Raw genomic sequence first — 24856 nt, forward strand, 5'->3', positions numbered from 1 at the left:
GGAGTGGGGCGCTCGGGCTGCGCACGCGCACTGGGCGTTCCCGCGGCCGGAGGCGCTCCCTCTGCGGACGCCCTCGGGGAAACGGGGCGGGCCGCCCGGTACTCGTGGCCGCGGCCACCGGCGTGGCTCGGGGCGGGGCCTCCCGCCCTCGGCAGACCCGCCCTTGAAACGAGAGCGGGGCTGAGGCGCTGGTCCGGCGGTGTGGCAGACCATGCTCCGGGGATCCGCGAGCCCGGCTGCTGCGTGTGTCCCGCGCCGAGCCAGCGGGCTGCAGCCGCTCCCCGGAGAGCCCGCCCCTGACTGTACGGACCCCCGCAGGTCGCCTCCAGACCCGAAGAAGAGGAGGAGGCCGAGGGGAGACTCTCGCCCCGGCTTCTGAGAAGTGCTGGGGGCGGTGGGTGCCTTGCGCAGTGGGTTTCTCGTCTGCAGACCTGAGCTGCCTACCAGGCCGGCGTGCTCCTCTCTGTAGCCTTAATCAAGTCACTGTTTTGTACGCTCTTTTTATGCAGAGGCCATTCAGATACTCATTTTAAATCTCTACTCTGTCCCCTGACATAATAGTAGGACTGCAGCGGTTGGGAATTGCTAGACCGGACTGTGGCCGTGAAGACCACAGCAAGGGCATGATCTCTTGTATTTTACAAAGCATTTCAGGTTTAGGAATCACAAGCGAAGTTTCTGCCTGATAAGATCCCCAAGCTGCTTATACTTCAGCGAATCTTGGTCATCTTGCTTGAAGAAACCAAAATTTGTAAAGTTACAACTCCCCTGAAATAATCCTGGGAAAGTATTTGACACGTGTCAGAAAGTAGCTCGGCGTTTACGGGATGGCAATGGAGTCTTCCTGTGTTCGAAGAGAAAAAAGAAACAAATTGAATGGTTTGCCTTATTTAAAATAAAGTTAGCCAAAGCCCCGAAACTTAGCCCAAATCACTTCCAGGCATTGGCAGAATCAAGACACGGAATAACCGAGTCAAACAGCATACGATTTTAAGTTTGTATTATATATAATACTGTCAAATTATCCCCACAGTGTTTATACCAATTTATGGGTTTTTTGTCTTTAACAGTTATACTCACCAGCAGTGTATGAGAATGCTTGTTTTTACCACATTCCTGCCACATTTGGTATTGTCAGACTTTTTATTAATTATTAATGAAATTCAGAGTTCATTTTCATTTCACTGATGATTGCTGGTACTGTCTTTTTATGTTTATTGGACATTGCTTTTCCCGTTGTCTATTTTTTGCCGTTTTCTTTCATTAATTATTAAATTTTATACAAGATACAAATAATGTATAAATCAGTTTTCAATTAAATAAAAACAAAACTCCCAAGCATTACGGATAAAGCTAAAGACTCCTTTGATCACTGCCCCTAATATCAATTCCTCATCCTTCCTCCGTGGTAACCACTGTTGTCACTGGAGTATGTAAGCAGAAATGAGCTTTGTGATCTGCAATAGGAAGCACATAGCAGCACCTATGAAGTATTCTCGTCTAAAAAATTGAACCTGAATCTAATCAAGCCTCTAGACCCAGTTACCAGTTTACAAGAAATGTTAGAGGACAAAGGAACAAATTAAACAATAGGAAAAAACAATATTACCCAGATCCCAAAGTGGGACATTCTACAGTACAGATGACATTTTCTCTCCAAGAAGTCAATGTCAAGGGAGAAAAAAGGAAGAAGGGATGATGACAGAATAAATGAGGTTTGAGAGACTAAAAAAACAAACTCAGTGTGTGAACCTTGTTTGGATTTGAGTAACCAACTGTAAAAAGATAGCTTTGAGACAATCAGGAAGAGATATTACGGTGTTACTAAGATGATTAAGAGAATGGTATTAGGAATTATTGGTTTTGTTAGATGTAGAGAATGGCATAGTGATTATATTTTAAAAATTTTAAATCCTTATAGTTAAAAGATTCATTCTCAGGTATTAAGTGAAATGACATAATGTCTTACAAAAATAATGGGGAAGGCATAGATAAAACAAAATTGGCAAAATGTTATTGTTGAAGCTGAATGCTGGGTACATGGAGGTTTATTAGATTATTCATTCAACTCTTAAATGTATACTTAAAATTTTCTATAATAAAAAGTTTTAAAAATACTTGTCCATATACTCACTGACTCTGAAAAACATGTAATGGTACATAAGGATATTTTTACAAAACTGTATTATACTGTGTCTAATTTGCAGCTTGTTTTTGTTTTCAGGGTACTTTTGTGATCTATCCATGTTGAGACATATAATTTTAGTTTATTTCTTTCAGGTACACTGTGGTATTTCACTGTGTGACTATATCACACTTTTATTTAGTCATTCTCCTATTGATATTTAGGCTGTTTCCATTTTCCCTCTAGTACAAACAAAGCTGCAGTGAACATAGGATAATGTTTCTCTACAGATAGCATGTCTCCAGAGGTAAGATTTCTCTGGAGGTAGAACTGCAAGTTCATGTTTGGTTTTAATAAATATTGCCAAATTTCCCTGAAAGTGACTCTAACCGGTTTACAGAATGTGTAGCTACCTACTGCCTTGCCAAATCTGATGTTACCAAACTTTATAATTTTTCCAGTTGATGATATCTTGTTTTGATTTGCATGTATTTGACTATTAATGATATTGAACATCTTTTCAGACATTTATTTGTTATTTTTATTTCCTGTTATGAATTAAATTGTTAAAGATAGGTCCTTTCCTTACTTCCCCTAAAACATAAAATGATAGCTACAGATATTCACTATCAGCCAAACAGGAAAAAAAAATTAGGAGTGGCAGTGGTAATATCAGATATTATAGAATTTAAAACAATATACTATATTAAAAGACCCCTACTAATAGAATATGTAATCAATAATTAAGATACTATACTCTTAGATGCACTGAATAGCTTCAAAATATATAAAGCAGAAGTTATCTGACATACAAAGAAAATAGCCATAGCTCCTGTGGGAGATAGTCTCTTCTATTAGTCTATGACATAAATTTGGTTTAAAAAATAAGGATGTAGAGAGCTTAAATACTATATTTAATAAGGCCAAAAATGTAAATATAAATAGGTATCTTGAATTTTTTGATACATGCAGAGAATACACCTTCTTTTTGAGCATTCATGAAACATACACAAAATTTATTACATATTTAGCGCAAAGAAAACCTTAGTAAATTACAAACACTAGAACTTGAAAGGATTACACATGGTTTTACAAGCCAGTTCAAACATTTAATTCAAGTTACAGATAAATATTATGTTATATTGTGTTATATATTCAAGAGAACAGAATAAGATGGAGCAGGTTTCCTACATGTGAAGCTAAAATTTTCTAAATATTTAATAAACCTTTTTTTCTGCTTTCTTTCCCCAAACACCCCGTACATAGTTGTATATCCTAGTTGCAGGTCCTTCTAGTTGTGGGACGTGCGACGCCGCCTCAGCGTGGCCTGACGAGCGGTGCCATGTCCGCGCCCAGGTATCCGAACCCTGGGCCGCTGCAGCGGAGCCCGCGAACTTAACCACTGGCCACGGAGCCGGCCCCAATATTTAATAAATTGATTCTTCATATGTTTCTCAAAAGGGAGGGAACTTATTTCTCCATTAAATGACAGGGGGGGAATGTGGTAAATATGTGATCATCTTCGTGTGGTGAGTTGTAGACAGAGGTGAACGGTGTAGTGGTGAAAGCATGGGTATTAGGTCTCGTTTCATATCCTGTCACCACAATTCATCAGCTGCATTACTAATCCCAGAGATTGGGGACATAATCCCTGTCAGCCTCAGTTTCCTTATCCTGAAAGAGTGCAAAATTATATCTTCTGTATGAGGTTGAAGTAAAAATTAAATGTGATGATAGTTGTAAATCTTAATATAGTTCCCTCAAACAAGGCTGGCACTCAGCACTTATTTCCTCTCTTTCTTGTGCCTGTGTTCTGATTTCCAGAGCATATCTCTGTTTTGTGGATGTCGCTGGCCTCTAGTAAAACAGTGAAAGTGTCGAGACTCCTGGCAGCAAGGACCAGGATGCCCCTCTCGGTGGTCTGTGAGGAAATGTGGCAGCTCTTGTGAGGTGGGGGGACCTGCTGATGTCACACTCATCCGAATTGATACGTCAGGATTTCCAGTGCAGAGTGTCTGGGATTTTCAAGGTAGACCTGATTTCGTGTTTGTTATCACCTTCAGGTAAATGTCTTCTCAGGACTCTGCCCTTCGAAGACGAGGTCCCAAAGGAAGACGTTATGGCTGCTCTGCATTTATCAATTTTTTCTGAGGTTGGTTGTGCCTTTTTCTGTTTCTAAACAGCGGTTTTGGTTTTCATTAAATAATGTAGACATTTATAAAGTAAAGAATGAAGTCTGCTCTCATTCCTTCAGTCAGGGCGGGACTGAAGAAACCATTGTCAGCAAGTTTGGCAATACGACCTTTGGTATTTTTATCCTGCTTGTGTGTGTGTGAATATGAATAGGTGCACCCTTGTTCTTTTAAACAGTTATGTACTGCATCATATGATTGTACCATAATTTACTCATCCATTCCTCTTTTAATGGATGACATACTTGCTTTTACACACGCTGCTACAGCAAGAATTCTTGCAAAAATATTTTACAAATTTGTGTTAATGTGGTACAGATCATAAGATTTTCATGTTAAAGATTTTGATAGATTCTTCAAAAATGCCCTTCAGGGGCCGGCCCCGTGGCCGAGCGGTTAAGTTCGTGCACTCAGCTTCGGTGGCCAGGGTTTCACTGGTTTGGATCCTGGGCGCGGACATGGCACCGCTCATCAGGCCATGCTGAGGCGGCGTCCCACATTGCCACAACTAGGCCCACAACTAAGAATGTACAACTATGTACCAGGGGTCTTTGAGGAGAAAAAGGAAAAATTTTAAAAAATCAAAAATCTTCAAAAATGCCCTTCAAAAGATAGTACAATTACATTCTCACCATTAGTGAATGGGAATGAGAGTACCCATTTCTACCACCTTAATGAGCATCTTTTTATATTTATTAGTTTTTATGCATAAAGAGGTCTCTGGGACAGTAAGGAAAAGATAAATGTGTGTATATCTTTGGGGAGATATCTATTTCCATATGTGTATCTGTATCTCCCAGTGGAAAAGTAATTTTCTGGATTTTGGGTCATTTTTAAAATTGAAATCATAGTAGTCTACAACATTGTGAAATTTCAGTTGTACATTATTATTTCTCAATCACCTTATAAGTGCACCCTGTCACCTCTTGTGCCCACCCCCAACCCTCTTCCCCTCTGGCAACCAACCACTAAACTGTTCTCTTTGTCCATGTGTTAGTTTATCTTCCATGTATGAGTGAAATCATATGGTGTTTGTTTTTCTCTATCTGGCTTGTTTCACTTAACATGATGCCCTCAAGGTCCATCCATGTTTTGCGAATGGGACAGTTTTGTCTTTTTTTATAGCTGAGTAGTATTCCATTGTGTGTATATACACCACATCTTCTTTATCCAATAATCAGTCGACGGGCACTTGGATTGTTTCCATGTCTTGGCTACTGTGAATAGTGCTGCAACAAACACAGGGGTGCATATGTTACTTTGAATTGTTGATTTCAAGTTCTTTGGATAAATACCCGGTAGTGGAATAGCTGGGTCATATGGCATTGCTATTTTTAATTTTTTGAGAAATCTCCATACAGTTTTCCATAGTGGCTGCACCAGTTTGCATTCCCACCAGCACTGTATGAGGGTTCCCTTTTCTTCACATCCTCTCCAACATTTGTTATTTTTTGTCTTGGTAATTACAGCCATTCTGACAGGTGTAAGGTGATATCTTAGTGTAGTTTTGATTTGCATTTCCCTGATGATTAGTGATGTCAGACATCTTCTCGTGTGCCTATTGGCCATCTGTGTATCTTCTTTGGAAAAATGTCTGTCCATATCCTCTGCCCATTTATTGATTGGGTTGTTTGTTTTTTTCTTGTTCAGTTGTGTGAGTTTGTTATGTATTTTGGAGATTAACCCCTTGTCGGATATATGATTTGCAAATAGTTTCTCCCAGTTGGTGGGTTGTTGTTTCATTTTGTTCCTGGTTTCCTTTGCCTTGCAGAAGCTCTGTAGTCTGATAAAGTCCCACTTGTTTATTTTTTCTTTTGTTTCCCTTGACCAAGTAGACAAAGTATTCGAAAAGATCCTTCTGACTCATGTCAAAGAGTGTACTGCCTATATTTTCTTCAAGGAGTTTTATGGTTTCAGGTCTTACATTCAGGTCTTTAGCCCATTTTGAGTTAATTTTTGTGTATGGCAAAAGATAATGGTCTACTTTCATTCTTTTGCGTGTGGCTTTCCAGTTTTCCCAGCACTATTTATTGAAGAGACTTTCCTTTCCCCATTGTATGTTCTTAGCTCCTTTGTCGAAGATTAGCTGTCCGTAGATGTGCAGTTTTATTTCTGGGCTTTCCATTCCATTCCATTGATCTGTGTGTCTGTTTTTGTTCCAGTACCATGCTGTTTTGATTACTATAGCTTTGTAGTGTATTTTGAAGTCAGGGATTGTGATGCCTTCAGGTTTGTTCCTTTTTCTCAGGATTGCTTTAGCTATTCAGGGTCTTTTGTTGCCCCATATGAATTGTAGGATTCTTTGTTTTATTTCCATGAAGAATGTTGTTGGGATTCTGATTGGGATTGCATTGAATCTGTAGATTGCTTTAGGTAGTGTGGACATTTTAACTATATTTATTCTTCCAATCCATGTGCATGGAATAGCTTTCCATTTCTTTATGTCATCATCAATTTCTTTCAATAATGTCTTATAGTTTTCATTGTATAGGTCTTTCATCTCCTTGGTTCAGTTCGTTCCTAGATATTTTATTCTTTTTGTTGTGATTGGGTCATTTTTACAAAGGACTTTCCTGCTCAAATTTATGAAGCAATTCCTCTGTTTTCATTTAGTATTTTTATGGATTCATTTGTACATTTGCCTGGAATATATTTTTAGGGATCATGAGGTAAAGATCTGTTTTTCCAATGAGTAGCCAAATGCCTCTGTAACATGTTTCAAATGATTCATGTTTTCCCCGGTTATTTGAAGTGCTGCCTTTATTATAAAACAAATTGATCAAAATAACTGGTACTATTTCTGTACTCTTTATTGTGCTTGACTGATTTATCTGTACATTTGTGCACCAGGATCACACTATTTTAATTAATAGAGATTTAAAGCACTTTGAGATATCTGGTACAGTATGTCGCCTGTATTTTCTTTTTCAGGAATTTCTTGACTGCTCTAACACATTGACTTCACCAGAAGAATTTTACAATCAACTTATCAGGTTCTACAAAGTATGCCATTATAATCGGAATTGGATTGGATTTATAGATCCATTTAGAGACAATTGATATACATTGTGTCTGCCCATCTAGGAGCATGGTATGGATTTCCATTGTTCAGGTTTTGAATGTCCTTTAAAAAAGTGTTATAGCCTATTTCGTATAAATGTCGTTGTTTATTGCTATGTGTTTTATAGTTTTTGTACCTATAGAAATTGGACCTTTCTAAAAGTTCATTTTATAAATGGTTATTGCTAGTATATATCACAAATTTTTATATATATCCTACTGCTTTCCTGGGTGCTAAGAGTATTCATTGCCACCGGGTTGCCATTGCATCTAGGCCTCTTCAGACAGAGATATGAAATGTATTTTTAAGAAGAAGAAAACCAGATCACTGAGTTCACACTGATAGTTCTAATTCAAATTTTAAATTATAGTTTTAACTTAATGTCTTCAGTTTTATACTTATGTCTTTTTTCTTATGCTGAAATTTTCATTCCCTGACAACATTAATGTACTTACTTACTTTGTCCTAAAATATACTTATAATAGTTTCAAAATATATATTAATTTAATAAGATTATTGAATAAGGTTAAGATTATTTTTCAGTTCTCTCTGTCCTTAGAGTTTATCCCTCTGAGGATTTATAATCAAAATACTTTGTAGTGAGGACGGATGGAGTCGTTCTTTTCTGAGTGGTATCCAGTTAGGTTCATTTCTCTCATGTTGTTTTCGGTATTTTAGGGATTACCTTTTTTTTTAAATTTGTTTTTGATTATATAAGACTTTTGGAAGAAGTAATGCAGCTTTAGTGACACCTTGATTTTAGGACTTCTGACCTCTAAAACTGGACGATAATAAACTTATGTTGTTTTAAGCTACTAAGTTTCAGATTTTTTACTTGGTTGGTGATTACATAAGTAATGACTAAATAATTATTCGTTACATTTTACATTTATGCTTTATGTACTTTTCTACAATAGCATTAGTTTGCACATGTGCATGAGTTAATCCCATTCTGGGATGGCCGAAAGTCTTTGATAAGAGTTTTACTCCGGAGCAAAAGATCAGGTCCTCAAATTCTCTCCGAAAACTTGGTGCTCAGTTCAGTACTCTTTATGCTTTATGAATAAATCATATTTGTTGGATATGTTGTTTCTCTTGACCTTGATGGAACAGATGACTGGAAGGAATAATCACTGTATGTTAGTGAGGAAAAAAAGGAAATCCTAAAAAATTGAATTGAGATCCTGGAATGACTAGATCTTTTATGAGTGTTTCACCAACAATCATGTTTTCAAAAGATATTGGGAGATACTTTAAAGTGAGTTTAAAGTCACTCACCTTCCGTCTGTGCTGTGCTTGTTTTGTGCCTTAAGGAGAGTTATATAGGGGCAGGATAACTTACTTTATACAGTTATAGCTCAGTGTGAGATCCAGAAGACAAATTAGCTCTTTTGATATCATCTGCTTGTGACACACTACCTTGGATCCATTTTGGAAGCAGATGTTTACTCCATGAGAATAGGACAATTTTCCTGTTTAGTTTGTTTCTTCACTATACTCAGCCCCTATTAAAGGGCCTAAAGTTAATAGGCACTCCATATTTATTGAATGAATTCTTGACACATTCTTATTCAGTATCCGACACATCAATCTATTTCAAATTTTGATTGATTTACCTCTAAAATATAATTCAGCTACTTTTCTCCATCCCCAATGTGATCATCCTAGTCCAAGCTGACATCACTTCCTGTCTGGAATCATGAAATAGCCTCTTGACTGGTTTTCTTGCTTCTACTCTTGCCCTTCACTACTGTTCTCATTAGAGTTTAAGCATACTCAGATCTCTTCCATCTTAAAACAAAAGCTCCATCGTGACAATACTGTCAGCTACTATTTTATCATTCTCCTTTCCTTCTCAGCTACCCTTCTTAGAAAAGATGACTACCCTTCCTTATTCTAGTTCATCCCTCTGTCATCTGCAGTTTTCCAGTCCTACCGTTCCACCAAAACTACCCACCAAAGTCAACAACCATCTCTCTGTTGTTAAAGCCAGTGGAGGCCTTTCATTTCTTATTTTACTCAATCTCTCAACCTCAGACACCATCAGTGACACTAAACTTGAAATGCTCTCTCTGTGCTCTTGCTTCTTGCCATCAGGTTTTACCCCTGGGCCATTCCTTGCCAGTTTCCCTTGGTCAGGGTTGTCTTCTGCCTGCTTCATTGTAAACTGTAAGTTCCTTAATGATGGATTATGTTGTTGTATGCCCGTGCTTAGCACAGTGTTGGGACATAGTAGAGCTCAATAAATATATGTGGAACTAAGGAATGAACTGTGTGTTTTTGCAATTAATTTTTATTTTCATTTCATAACATATACACATAATTGAAAAATCAAATAGTACTAAAAGGCTTATAAACCAAAACCCAGCATTTTTCTGTGCTTTCAACTCTTTTAACTATTTTTTTTAATGTATGTCCGTATTTCTAATTAATATGCTGATGCCATTCTTTTCTTGATATATCAGTTTTAGCTCTCTTATATTGCTTCACTCTACCTTCCTTCTCCTCTCTTCTCAACATGGTTTTGTTACCATTTGGGAAAAAAATCATTAATTGGAATTTTCTTATATTTGTGTAATAGATACTCTACTGTGATTGTGTGTTTCCTTTCTTGTCCAACATTTTATTCACCTGAAGTTATTTGCTGACTTTTTTTCATGTCTCAGTTATTACTCAGTTTTCCCCAGATTAGAGGCTTTTCTGTTTTTGTCTTCTTTCTTCTTTTTTTCAGTCCTTGTGGATTGATTCCCTTGTTTGTTTTTACTGTCATTTTGGTGGAGACACAGGAGATAGAGGAAATAAACACCTAGCATCAGTATACCATTTGTAATGAAAATACATCCAATTTATCCTGGAGATTAGAAATCCAAGAATTCTGGCAGTATGCATGAGCTACATTTTGTGACACAAAGAAAATTTGGGAGCTATTTTTTGGTGATCTTCAAATTAAGAACTCTCTTGGGAGGTAACATGACAAACAGGATATTTACAAAATCTCCTCCGAATACAGCTTAACTAAAAATGCTAGATGAAGTATATACAAAAGCAAGAAAATCTCAAAATAAAGATGAACCTGATAGAATAAGAAAGCACTGAAACTGGCATTTGCTCTAAGTTGTTTACACACCAGGACCTCATGGCCTGCAACCTGAGTTTTAACAGAGAACAGGAAACAGGACACGAGGCCTAGGGCCAAAAAGGCCCTGTAAAAATCCAAGACCCTCCTGAAGGGCAGCATACGCAGAGATAAAGCATGGGGGCAGGGAAATAAAAGCACTTCACAGGTGTAGACCATGCAGGTAGTTGTCTCTTTCTTTTTCAGTCCAATCTGGTGACGTTTCTACAAATATAATTATCGTAAAAACTCTGTGGTTCTCCTCTAAGTTGCATTGGATTCACTCCATTAGACAATATCCACACACGCAAATCTCTTAAAGATAAGCCCTTTTCTACTATGGGCTTCTACTGAAACTGCTAAGGGACAATAGCCTTAAAACTTATTAGAAGTCTTATTGTTTGACTGAAGGATTCTCAGAGGTACTACCTTTAGATCTTCCTGAGATTTTAACAAATGATCATACAGTCACACCTTAAGCTTTATCTTTAGGCTATGTCTTTGTGATAATGTCCTGGATTTGATCTTAATCCATTCCTTAATTGTGACATCGTTTGCTGCATGGAGAGGCTGGGAGTTTTCAAAATCTTCAGTTCTTGGCTCCTTCATGTCTAGCATTCCTTCCTTTAGTTTACCTCTTTCTTATTGCATTTTAGTATAAGCAGCAAGAAAAAAACTGGGAGGCATTTCAACATTCTTCCTGGAAATCTCTTTAGCTAGATCATCAAGTTCATTAAGTACAAATTCTACTTGCCACATCACTGCAAGTAGTGGTGTCGCTAAACCTTCTGCCACTGCGTAACAAGAATCCCTTTTCCACCAGTTCCCAAACCACTTTCTCACTTTCCTTTAAGCCTCATGGGCAGCCTCCTCAAAGACCATCATGCTTCTACTAATGGTCTCTTTAAGGTGACCTCAGGCTTTCACTGACATTCTCCTCAAAATCCTTACAGCTCCACCCGCAACCTGGTTCCAGCACCACTTCAACGAATCAGTAAGCAAAAGACAAGGAATCCAATAAGAAAAAAAAAGAGCAAAGCTCATGGGAATTTCACTGAAGAGGAAACAAAAATCTTCATAGCAGCACTGTTTATAATATCAGAAACCTGGAAACAAGTCAAATGTCATCAATAATAGAATGAATAAATATATTGTGATATATTCATAAAATATAATACAACTTAGGAGTGAAAATTAATAACTACAGTTCCATGCATCAACATGGATGAATCTAAATAACATATTATTTACCAAAGCAAGCAAGAATATATACAACACAATTTATTTATATAATATTCAAATAGAAGCAAAACTAAACAGTGTATCACTTAGAAACACATATATGTTTGGTTAAACTATAAAGAAAAGCGAGGAAATGTTTAACAATATTTAGGATAGCTTATTACTCCTGCAAGGATGAGATCCAGGAAGACACACAGGAGACTACAAAGATATTGGTAATGTTTTATTTCTTAAGATGGGTAGGAGTACACTATTGTTCAATTTATAGTGATTTTTATAGACATTCTTGTGTACATTATATGTTTAATAAGTTCTAAAACCCTTTAAGAACTCTCCAGTGAGGGAAGAAACTTATGCTTTTTGGTTTCAAATAATAAACCAATAGTCAAATGTTACTTGAAGGCAGATTTTTCTTCATATTGTAAAAATTTATGCTAACTGTGAAAGGCTTCTGAAAATGGAATACGCTGCCTCGGGAAATAATGAGTTTTAATTCCTGGAGCAGTTCAGGCAGAGATTAGATGAATGCTTGCTGAGGATGTTGAAATATCCTCTTAGAAGTTGGACTGAATGACCTGTAAGCTCCCATCCGAAGTAAGGATTTTCTGTTACATGAATCTCCCTTTCAGTACTACAGTTTTCTTCCCAGTGGGCTATGTAATAGATAATTTGGTGTTATCCCAATGTATTTATTTTTTTTATTTTTTTTTAACTTTTTTTTTTTTTTAAAGATTTTATTTTTTCCTTTTTCTCCCCAAAGCCCCCCGGTACATAGTTGTATATTCTTCGTTGTGGGTTCCTCTAGTTGTGGCATGTGGGACGCTGCCTCAGCGTGGTCTGACGAGCAGTGCCATGTCCGCGCCCAGGATTCGAACCGACGAAACACTGGACCGCCGGCAGCGGAGTGCGCGGACTTAACCACTCGGCCACGGGGCCAGCCCCATATCCCAATGTATTTAATGTTTAGGAATCAGTGACGTTCAAGGATGTGGCAGTAGACTTCACTTGGGAAGAATGGAAGTTAATGGACCCTGCACAAAGGAATCTTCACAAGGATGTAATGCTAGATACCTACAGAAACTGGCCTCTCTGGGCAAGAAATTTCTCTTCTGTGACTCTCCATCTTTCTATTGAACCAAATGGATCTTTATGGTTCAGGGATTTATGATTTCTTGTGGACCCTCTGTGGACTAACTTTATCCCCATTTCCAGGTAAAAACTCTGCTCTTTGTAGAGTGAAAAATTTGTATTTTCATTGGGCTATCTTGAAACCTACACCTGAGGATAGTCTCGTCTCCCAGACTTAGAACTGTCTCTTCTAAAATCTCTTTTAAGATCCTTCTATTCTGCCCTTTTCTTGGTGGGGGCTGGGCGGGGGCGCGTGGTTCAACCCAGATTTATTCTGTGATGCAGTATATGTCACTATTCTTGGGAGCATAGATGTAAGCCTTCCCCAAGTACTTTTGTAATCATATGGAACTCCCTTTATTGGCCTCGCCTTCCAAAAGATTGATGATCTCAATGAATTCTGGAATGGGTTTTTGTCACCAACGTGGTGAAGTCACGTTTCCTTTTTCCTGAACAGGACTTGCAGTTTCCAAACCAGACATGATCTCCCAACTGGAGGAAGGAAAAGAACCTGGGATGGTGGTGAGATGGATTTAAGGAAACTGGTAAGTAAATGAGAACCAGGATGTTAAGATTCATTGAAAGCAACACCCTCAATTGGTCTTTAAAAATTATTTTTTGAAGGGGCCAGCCCGGTGGTATAACAGTTAAGTTTGTGTGCTTTGCTTCAGCGGCCCTGGGTTCACAGGCCCAGATCCCGGGCACGGACCTACCACCACTTACCAAGCCATGCTGTGGCAGGTATCCCATGTATAAAGTATAGGAAGATGGGCACAGATGTTAGCTCAGGGCCAATCTTCCTCAGCAAAAAGAGGAGGATTGGCAACAGATGTTACCTCAGGGCTAATGTTCCTCAAAAAAAAAAATCTTTTGAAATTTTGTTTTAGTTCATTTTTGTCAAAGCTATTTCACAGGAAAGAGATCTTTTTATATTTGACATGCTTTACTTGACTGTATCTCATCCTGTGCTGCCTTCCCTGGGGCTCGACTCTCGTCAGAATCCTCAGTCTGATCCTATTCCAGGAGTACTGTCCCTTCTGCATTCAGACATGCAAAGAAATTTTGTGACTTTTTTAAAAAACTTTTTTCTAATTGATCTTACTTTTCTAACTTTTTAAAAAAATATCTTTTAGTGTCAGACTTCTTAAGCTTGTCATTTGTATTCACATTTCTGGTTTGTTTGTTTTTTTCTTGATGATTGGCCCCGAGCTAACATCTGTTGCCAGTCTTTTTTTTCTTCTTCTTCTCGCCAAAGCCCCCCAGTACGTAGTTGTATATTCTAGTTGCAGGTCCTTCTAGTTGTGCTATGTGGGGCACGGCCTCAGCGTGGCTTGATGAGCAGTGCTAGGTCCATGCCCAGGATCTGAACTGGTGACACTCTGGGCTGCCGAAGCAGAGTGAGCAAACTTAACCACTTGACTACGGGGCCAGACCCACATTTCTGGTTTTTGAACTCCTATTCATTTTCTTGCTCTGTATTTAATTTTTCCTTGCAACTATGCTAAAACTGATCTGTCTTAAAGGTCATCACTTTTCAACCAAAAGCCTTTGACCTTTTCTTCAACTTTTTACATCCTGTGTCACTGTTTTACTGCTCTTCTCTTTCCAGCTACTTTTATCTGATTACACAAATGCAAATAATAAGTTTTTAAATCACTTATAATTCCTCAGCTCAACAATAACTGCTTCAGTAGTATGATGTGTATATTTCCATACTTTTTTCTATGCATGAATAACAGATATCACTAATGATACATACTTTATAGATATAGATATGTTTGTATTTAATAAAAAAATAGTATAAAGTATGGGAGCATACTTTTCATTTCAAAGTATGGGAGCAGACTTTTCAGTCAAATCTGCTTTTCTCACTTTATATAATACATATAATTTCCTGTGTAAACATTTTTCTAGTCATTTTTAAAAATTCTAAAAATTCCTTTTTTGGGGGGCGGGGGAAGATTAGCCCTGAGCTAACTGCTGCCAATCCTCCTCTTTTTGCTGAGGAAGACTGGCCCTGAGCTAACATCCATGCCCATCTTCCTCTGCTTTCTACGTGGGACGCCTACCACAGCATGGCTTGCCAAGTGGTGCCATGTCCGCACCCGGGATCCAAACCGACGAACCCCGGGCCGCCGAAACAGAACGTGTGCACTTAACTGCTGCGCCATCGGGCAGCCCCTCCATTGTTTTTATGTACTATGATTTAATCATTCTCCAGTTGTGAACATTTAGATTATTTATGCCTTCTTGAAACACTTTACTATTCCTACTCATTTCCTTCTTCTAAGTGTTTTTTCTTTGTATTTTTTTCTTCGCCCAGCCCTTTGTTACCCCTTTCCTAAGCCCACTGGCCTGGCCTCTCACTCTTCTCTGTCCTAATAGTAATAATAATATTAGTAAATACAAATACCATTTTACATTTGAATTCGCATAACAACTCTCTGATTGTATTTCATTTTATAGATAAGAAAATGGTGGCACAGAAAAATTAACTTGCCTAATTAGAGGCAGAGATGGAATTTCACCCCAAGCAATTCGGACCTAGAGTTCACATCACACTGCCTTTCTAGAGACACCCATCTATCTATCCAGGAAGTTTTAATTACACTTTCTTTATCAGTGCCACCAAAGTCCAGGTCTAGACTTTGTCCAAATTATATTCTCTATTGAGTACCCCCAGTTTCATTTCTCACTTCTTCAAACTCAAAATATTTAAATATGATCGTATTAAGTATAACCTCTTCCTTTAATTTGTTCTGTCTTCCACTTTGGGTGAAAGAAAAAAAAACAAAGAAAGCAAGCAAGCAACACTTGGCTCCAATCTTAATTTCCCCTTTTGTCAGTGGTACCACTGTTGTTTTACTCTTCAAAACTAGAATCCGGGGCCGGCCCGGTGGCGCAGCAGTTAAGTTCGCACGTTCAGCTTCAGCAGCCTGGGGTTCGCTGGTGGGATCCCGGGGTGCAGACATGGCACCACTTGGCAAGCCATGCTGTGGGTAGGTGTCCCACGTATAAAGTAGAGGAAGATGGGCAAGGATGTTAGCTCAGGGCCAGTCTTCCTCAGCAAAAAGAAGAGGATTAGCAGCAGATGTTAGCTCAGAGCTACTCTTCCTCAAAAAAACAACAAAAAACTCTAGAATCCATGGTGCCCTTTTTAATCTTATTTCATTCCTCACTTGAATTCACTTTGTTAATCAACCTCTTTGTATTTTCTTTAAAAATGTTTCTTGGATTCTTCCTTGCTCGTATTTCCACTTCCATCACTCCAGGCCTTATTTCTTTCATGCCTGCTTTATTGCAACAGCTTTTTAAGGGGTCTCACTAGTTCTGATTTGCCTTACTCCAGTCTTGCACACATCATGCCACACTGTTTCATTGCCCGAGAATTTTCCTTTGCCTAATTTTCAAGGTCCTTCTACTCTAATCCATTTTAATTTTCTTCAGTTCCTCATGTGTCTATTGCTTATTTCAAGTGTATCAATCTCCATATTTTCTCATACTTGCCTTGAAATTTCTGCAACCTAGGCCACTGGTCAGTTCCTCCATCTCCCACTAGAAATGGGGCATTTGTAGCATCTAGACCTAACTATGTCTAATTGTGGAGTGAAAGGTATTCTAGCAGCTCTGCCTCCCCAAATACTCATTTGGAAAGTTTTGGCTGGTTAATATCCCTATCTCCTTTTCTTTTAACCATTTCTTTCCTGTCACAAGTCGTTGGCATATGCTTTTAGCTTACTTCTTATCCCTCTGCTCTCTTCATCTTCGCTATCTTCATCTCCTACCTTTGCACAAGCCTTCCCTCAGGCTGCCTTCTCAGAACACTAATTTTTCTTCAAATCTTTTCTAACTCTGGCTCTTCTTATATTAAATGCTGAGTAGACACCTATCTCCAGGCCTTTCCATTTGCTCTCTCTGCCTGGGACACAGATATGTGCATTGTTGCCTCCCTCACTTCCTACAGATCTCTGCTTAAACGTCACCTTGTCAGGCCTTCCTTGACCATTCTATTTAAAACAGCAATGCCTTGCCCCTCCAGACCACTCCATATTTTCTTAGCCTCCTTTATTTTTCTGCACAGCCCTTATCACCTTCTGCCATACTAGATGTATTCCTTCTCGCGCATTTATTTTTGGACTCTGTCCCCTGGGCTGTAAGCTCATGAGGGCAGGATCTTTGTTCGTTTTGTTCATTACTCTATTCCTACCGCTTAGATACTGTCTGTCACATTGTAGGCATTCAGTTAATATTTGCTGAATGAGTGAATCCTTCTAATGTCCTCTCCTGTTTGGGAATGAGGAGGATGGTTGTTTTTTCCATCTTTTTTTTTCCCTACCCCTCCATCATTTTCTTTTTCACTCGTGTGTAGCTCTTCAAGGTGACAAGTTTCTCCTAAAGCCATCTTCACTGACTTTCCCTTCCCTCTTTGAGAAAAGAAGGCAGCTCAGCCTCAGCCTACTTCTTGCTCCAGTATGCCTCTTTAGCCCATTGTTCTCTCATAGTCGTGAATTTCTCCTCATCTGGTTGTAATCCTGTTCCCCCGTCATTAATGCAGAAAAATCTCCATGACGCACTTAGGATTTTCTTAGTGATTTTAGTTCTTTGACATTCTTAGTCAAAGAGCCATCAGTTAGTATCAACTAATCTGTACTGCCCTTCACTTGAACACATTTTGGATCAGGTAATTACTAAAAACAGCTCATTCTGCATGATATCAAACGTATTACTCCACCGTTCTTACTACCTCCTTACTGTTGCTATGCTGGTTAATCTGCTCTTTGCTCTGGCCATAGTCGCTGGCCCTCCTATGACTCCCCAGCCTGTTCTGTCTCCCCGTGCCTTCCCAGCCATCCTGTCTGGTCTGTGTTACCACATGACTAGCTCTTTCTTCAAAATTGTCCCAGCCCCTTATATGTCTTTATTCCTCTGTTCTTTCTCTATATGACTCACAAAACCTGAGTGACTTTTTCCTGTATTTTATTTCATCTTGGACGTCCAAACATTGCTAGAGGAAGTCATCTAAATGGGCAGACTTTTACGGTCTCTAAACTACACCTTTCCTGCTTCAGCTGAGCCATTTTTTTAATCTGTTATTTTGAATTCTCTATCTTCTTCATAATGGAAAACTGTATTTAGACCCTGGCCTTTCTTGATTAAAAAATAATAAAATATATTACCCCTAAGTTGCTGAAGAAGATACCAGATAATTCCATTAGAAATCTAAAAGACAGCAAATCTAAACAAATTTTAAAACAAACATACAGTTTCCTCATGTGGTACTTAATGTGTAATTGTGTATATGACTCGTCTGTGATATTTAACCTTTCTTATTTTATTTCTAAAAGATCTATATGATTCTTTTTTAAACTTTCCCGGTGGGTTTTCATGTTTTGTTGTTTCTTGCTAATATTTTTCATTTAACCTTTGATGCCTTTAAACATTTTCAACATAGTTATTTTAAGTTCGGTATCAGATAAGCTCTATATCTGAAGTTTTGGGGGATACATTTTCTGCTGTTTCATGTTTCTGCTTATTTTCACTCACAGGGGCTTGTTTTCTTGTTTGGTAATTTTTAAATTGTGGGCTTGCATTTGGCTGATTTTCATCAGTGGGAAATATAAGAGAACTGGGACTGCCACAGAAGATTTGCATTTGCTCATTTTCTAATCTCAGAATGTATTAAATGACTATTTAAAAAAAATTTTTTTTTAAAGATTGGCACCTGAGCTAACATCTGTTGCCAATCTTTTCTTTTTTTTCCTTCTTCTTATCCCCAAAGCCCCCCAGTACATAGTTATATATTCTAGTTGCAGGTCCTTCTAGTTGTGCTATGTGGGACGCTGCCTCAGCATGGCCTGATGAGCAGTGCTGGGTTCACGCCCAGCATCCGAACTAGCGAAACCCTGGGCCGCCGAAGCAGAGGGCACAAACTTAACCACTTGACCACAGGGCTGGCCCCTTAAATAATATTTTTCACTACAAATCCCTTTTTATTCCACTCCCCTGTGAAAACTCTATTGATTACCCTTTGACACCACTCTCCTTTGAGGACGTGCCTCATTCCCTGTGCATTTCTGCATGCGGAAGTGTGTTGGGAGGAGGGGTTCAAATCATTCATTCTTTCTTTCATTGATTTGTTATCCATCACTCTACTAAGTAGTCAGTGTGGATAATAAACTGCATAACACATAGTTTCTGTTCTCAAAATATCAGCTTTGGTAAGGAAAACAAAAAGTAAATAAATCTGACTACAGTCCTTGGATGAACAGCCCTTGGATAAATGGTCAAATAAATTTGTTGTAAATGAATATTTTCAATCATTATTTTTAAGAGTTGTCATTTGTATGCATTATGGAGAACTTCTACAGCCTTTTATTCATCTTTAAAAAGGTATTTCTTTTGCATTTTGAAGAATTTTTGCTTTTTTAAATTTCTAATTTATTTTTATGCGTCCACATCTGCTCTGCTTATCTGGCACTATAATCATGAATTTTTTCTCTTCCAACTCTGAGGGAATTGTCTTAAAGCAAATTGTTCATAAAAAATGTTTCTAGTCATTAGTTCATATGCTGATAACTTTTATGGACTCTAGGTAATTTTATAAACTTTCATGCATTAAAATTTTTTCTTTTCTAAGTTAGCTAATTAAATCAATCATTTTCTTTCCTTTGGATCCTAAATCTACATTACAGTTATAAATGTTTTGCACTATAGCTGTAATTCTGAGTATATAAGTTGTATAAAATGTGAATAAAACAGAGGATTTTATGCATAAAGTAAAAGCTGCTAAAATGTAAAATAAATATACTGTCAAAATATGTTTTAAAATGGCAATATTGGTAAAATAAGTTTCATTAGCTAAAAATGAATTTAATCTTTTAAACCCTTATTTACATAAATACACTTAATTTTAAATAAACTCACCAATCATTTACTATTTGTCTCTAGTAGAGTCTTTAGTTTTCTTTTCCTCTTGTGATAGGCTCTCCCTTTATTATTCCCCCTCTCCTCACCTCAGGCAACCTGTGTTAACAAACATATATATTCTCACTTATTTTTCTCTGTAGTCATATACACATATGTAAATATTCACATATGAGGAAGTTGGTTCATTGTTTTACAGAAATGGAATCATATATTACACACCTTCATATCTTGCTTTTATCTTATAAAAATCCCCCTAAAATATCTAGTATAATACTTGAGACTTTTAAAAATACTTTATGGATATACAATATTCCATAGTGTAGATGGATGTGGAAACAAAAGCTAATAAAATAAAAATTTATTGTGGGGGCCGGTTCAGTGGTATAGTGGTTAAGTTCACGCACTCCACTTTGGCAGCCTGGGATTCATGGGTTTGGATCCCAGGCACAGACCTACACACTGCTCAGTAAGCCATGCTGTGGTGGCGTCCCACATACAAAATAGAGGAAGATTGGCACAGATGTTAGCTCACAGACAGTCTTCCTCAAGCAAAAAGAGGAAGATTGGCAATGAATGTTAGCTCAGGGCCAATTTTCCTCAACAACAACAACAAAATTATTGTGATGTTTGTGTGCTTTAAACAAATGGTCAGAAATCATTTTATTAATAATTCTGCAGTAGAAAGTTGATCTTTTTCATTTAACCATCAGGTTTATACTACAGCAGTTATCTTTCCCCCTTACATTGGAAATAATCTTTTTTCTTTTTCCATCTCTTTCAGACTGGAAGACCAAACCTGAAACCAAGCATCCTGTTCCAACAGCAGATATTTCTGAAGAAGGAACATGCAAGGGACCATAATGGAAAGACTAATAAAAAATGATCCTCAGGATCCTAGTTTAGGAGAATCCAGGACAAGATATTACAGGTTATTGAGACAAAATTTTTGTGATAATTTGAATAAAAGAATAATTACCCAAGGGGAAACTCTCACTGAAGAAAGTGACTTCTGGTTGAAGTCTACTCTCTTTAAAGAACAGAGAAGTCTTACAGAAGACAGTCATCACAAAAGTAATCTAGATGGACAAAGTTGGAAAGAAAACTCAGAGCTGATTATTCAGTCAGGAACCTACTTGGGCAAGAAAATTTGCAAGACTGCTAACAGCAACAAGGATGTGAGGTAGGCCTCATGACTTAAAGTAGATAAGAAAATTAATGGTAAAGGGAAACCTTATAAGTGTAATATATGGGGAAGAGCTTTTAGTTTTAGTTTGTCACTTATTCAACATCAGAGAATTCATAATAAAGAGGAACCATATGAATGTGATGAATATGGGAAAGTTTTCAGTCAACCTGCATATCTTAATCAACATAAAAAAAATTCATAGTGGGGAAAAACCATATAAAACTTGTGAATGTGGGAAAGCCGTCATTGTCTCCTCAACTTTAATTGTACATCAGCAAATTCATACTGAAGAGAAACCTTATGAGTGCACTGTTTGTGGAAAAGCCTTCAGCCAATATGCACACTTTACTCAACATCTGAGAATTCATACTGGAGAGAAACCTGGTATATGTCATGAAGGTGGCAAAGCGGTGAGTCAGACATCAGAACTTACAAAACATCAAGGAATTCACACTGGAGAGAAGCCCTACAAATGTAGCAATTGTGGGAAAGCTTTTAGTAATAACACATACCTTACTGTACATATGAGGACCCATTCTGAAGAAAAACCATATAAATGCACTGAATGTGGGAAGGCATGCAGATGTAGCCCAGATTTTACAGTACATCAGAGAATTCACACTGGAGAGAAGCCCTGTAGATATAGTGAATGTGGAGGAGCCTTCAGAAGTAACTCAACCTTACTCTGCATGTTGGAGTGCATACTGGAGAGAAACCCTATGAATGTAGTGAATGTGGCAAATCATTTAGTCATACAGTAAACCTCATAGAACATCAGAGAATTCATACAGGAGAAAAACCATATCGATGTAATGAATGTGGGGAAGCCATTAAAAATAAAGCAAGCCTTACTGTACATCAGAGAATTCATCCTGGAGACAAACCATATAAATGCAATGAATGTGGAAAGAGCTTCTTGCATTCCTCATCTCTTATTATACATCAGTGAATTCATATGGAAGAAAAATATTACCAGTGTAGTGAAGGTGAGAAATCATTCAGGCTAAAATCATACCTAACTGTTCATCAGAGAATTCATAATGGAGAGAAAGCATACAGATGTACTGAATGTGAGAAAGCATTCATTCAAATGATAAATCTCACAACATCAGAAAATTCACACTGGATTGAAACCATGTAAATTACCAATTGTGGGAAATCTTTCAGGAGTAACTCATACCTTATGGTATGTCACAGGACCCATACTGGAGAAAAACCACATAAATGTAATGAACGTAGGAAAGCTTTCACTAACATGTCACAGCTTATTCTGCATAAGCAAACTCATACTGGTGAGAAGCCTTATAAATGCAGTGAATGTGGTAAAGTTTTCACAAGCAATTCAGGCCTTCATGCCCATCAAAGAATACATACTGGGGAGGACCCATTTAAATGTAATGACAGTGGGATGATAGATGTTATAGAACATCAGAAAATTCATACTGGGGAGAAATCTCATAGATGTGATGAATGTGGAAAAGTCTTCAGAAGAGGTTATCGCCTTATGGTCCATGTGAGAACACATACTGGAGAGAAACCTTATATGTGTAAGAAATGTGGGAAAAGTCTTGTCAGTGTATCACAGCTTATCCTTCACTGGAGAGTTCACACTGGTGAGAAGCCCTAATATGGAAGGAATGTGGAAAAGCTTTCAGGACTAATTCTGACTTTACTGTATGTCATAGAGTACATACTGGAGAAAAACTTGATAAATGTAATGAATGTGAAAAAGCTTTCAGGTGTAGCTTAAGCCTTACTATACATCAGAAAGCACATCAAGGAGTATGAATGTACAAAATGCAAGATGCCATATAATGTTCTGTTCTCAGAGAACACCGGAGAATACGCATACTTCATTTCTTACCCTTTGGACTTCTTAAGAAGAGGTCAGACATCAGTCTATGTAGCCTTCAGTTGCAGAGAATGCATGTCAAATACTCCAAGAGAGCCTCAAAAGTCTTTTTGTATTCTCCAACTCTCAACCAGTTTATACTCTTGCAGAGGAGGAAAATTTAGGAGTCATCTAATCAATTCTTGGCCGCCTATTTTTTAAATTTACATTTTATTGGATGCTTTTCTTTGTTATCTGACATCTATCATCTTGACGTTTTCACCAATATATCCATTTTAATATTCTATTCCAGATACTCTTCAGAAGATTTTTTCCAGAATCTATTATCTTTTGAAATTTTTTGAATCAGTAATAAGTGCATATATACAAAACTCAGGAAATCCAAAAGATATGCCTCATTAAAAGTGTTCTTCCTCAATTGATTCTTCAGATTTTTTATTCTCCTGTTCAGTGTTTAGTTCCAGTTTTTCAGTAATGGATATCATGAATTCAGAATAGCATTAGTATCTTTGTACATATATGTACATCTTACTATATTTTCATTGTTTTCTTAAGGTAGTCTCAGAAATTAAAATTAACTGTGCTATGATTTTTTAAACTTTCCTTCCAAAATAGTTTCAGCACTTTACAATGCCATTGTAAATATATGAAGATAATATTTTCACTAAACTCTCAACATACCAGAATGTCAACTTTTCTCTTTTTAGTTTTGTTACCAAAAGTTCAGTCTCTGATCCCAATGCCAATGCAAATAACAAAAACAGAGTCTTGGGTGAAAAAGGAAGGTGTTATTTTGCCTGGCAGAGGGAGCAAAGCAAGGGCTAGTGCCCCAAAAGTTGCTTGCTCCCCATTAAGAAATGGGTAGAGGCTTTTATCTGGGGTTTCAGGTAGAGGAGGGGGACCATGGACTTCTTGGTCAGCATTTTCCCATCAGCCTGTGTCTGGGGCTGCTTCCAACGGAGGAGACAAAGGATTTCTCAGATGAGTGTCCTTGGCTGTTTATCTCCACGGTGGAAGGTAGACTCTGATGTCAGGAAGCTGAGGGGTTGGGCCTGGGAAGCTTCAGTTTCTTGATATTCTCTGGACGTTAGTTTCTCTGTGAAAGGACTTCAAGTTCCTGGGATCAGCCACAACTTTAGTGGGAGCCCAGCCTGAGGCCATCTGGACTTAAACAATTTGTAACTTCTGTTTGGTTGTAAGGCTCAGGGGGTCAGAGGTTAAAGAAACAAACATTTACATGTGAGTGGAACTAAAGACCCAGGGAACTGGAATGTGTGCCTTTAGTTTTAACCCATGTATGGGGGCTTCACTGTAGGGGAACCAATATCAGGGCTGGTATTAACTAAGAGCCAGTAACAGTTTGACATGGGGAGTTGAATTGAACATCTCCAAGAGTGTGTTTGAAAGACAATTAGGTGCCCGCATTTATGTCCCAGGTTTTTGTTTTGTCAAAAGTTGTTCAACTTTAACCGTTTTGAAAGGTATGTGTAAGTAGATAATGTTGAAGAGGAGGTATTGAAGGAGAGCAGAGCCCTCCTTCCTGATGAGTCTTAGGGGAGGGAAGTTATTTGGGAGGATAGAAAAGCAAAAGCAGCTGCTGAGAGGGACAACTTTTGGAGAAAAAATATTAAAGACAATCTTTCAGATGTTTCACTGTCTGATATAACCCCTTCCCCAAGAGAACTTAAGTAAATATATAAAATGATTATCGACGTTTTTGGAGATAAATTCCGGGTTGTTTGTTTTTGTGGAAATGTGGAACTAGCCACTGTAGGAGAGGAACGCTGGCCTGAGGCGACCAAATTTCTCTTGGTTTGGACTAATTAGTAGGCAGGGAAAGAATTCATGCTTGCCTTTATTTTCATTTGTCCTCAGTGGTCATATCATTGCTCATTTATGTATTCAAATATTAGTACTTTTCTTATTTTGTTTAAATGTTTATAATAAAGATATTAACCATATAACATTTAATACAAATATTTTTTCATAGGCTGACGTTTGCCTTTTTATTGTCAGTAAGTTTTTTCT

The 24856-nt window shown here is 37.9% G+C and overlaps 1 pseudogene; it reads left to right on the forward strand.

The window, feature by feature from the left end:
• The first annotated feature begins 211 nt into the window (after window positions 1–211).
• On the forward strand, window positions 212–23246 carry LOC103565477 (zinc finger protein 624-like; annotated as a pseudogene).
• Window positions 23247–24856: the final 1610 nt, after the last annotated feature.

This window comes from Equus przewalskii, chromosome 10, assembly GCF_037783145.1.
Source record: "Equus przewalskii isolate Varuska chromosome 10, EquPr2, whole genome shotgun sequence".
Classification (NCBI taxonomy): domain Eukaryota; kingdom Metazoa; phylum Chordata; class Mammalia; order Perissodactyla; family Equidae; genus Equus; species Equus przewalskii.